The following is a 332-nucleotide window of genomic DNA, read 5'->3' as shown; positions in this document are numbered from 1 at the left end:
CTGCGACAGGCGCTGCACAACACAGACATCAGTAATACATTACAGTTAAGCGTCCAAGTGGACGCGCATTCGTTCGATGGTATGGAGGTACATTGGTTCATTTTTTTGTTACTTGCCCGTCTGCACGGGGTGACGTGGTAATCTACCTAATGGAGTACTCGAGGGAGTCTACGGAGAATCGGCGTTTTAGCGACACGAAAATTTACCCTTTCAATTCTTTGCTGACTTTTTCATGGGGTCTTTTGAGGGTTAAACACGGGAAATATCGAACTATGGAACATTATTATTATTTTTTTTTTTAATTGTAAGGACTATCATATAATTATGGTGAA

This window comes from Copidosoma floridanum, unplaced genomic scaffold (assembly GCF_036245765.1).
Source record: "Copidosoma floridanum isolate Cflo_tuat_1 unplaced genomic scaffold, Cflo_Japanese_pri ptg000013l, whole genome shotgun sequence".
Taxonomy (NCBI): domain Eukaryota; kingdom Metazoa; phylum Arthropoda; class Insecta; order Hymenoptera; family Encyrtidae; genus Copidosoma; species Copidosoma floridanum.
The sequence above is the reverse complement of the archived record's forward strand: the minus strand, read 5'-3'. Positions refer to the sequence as shown.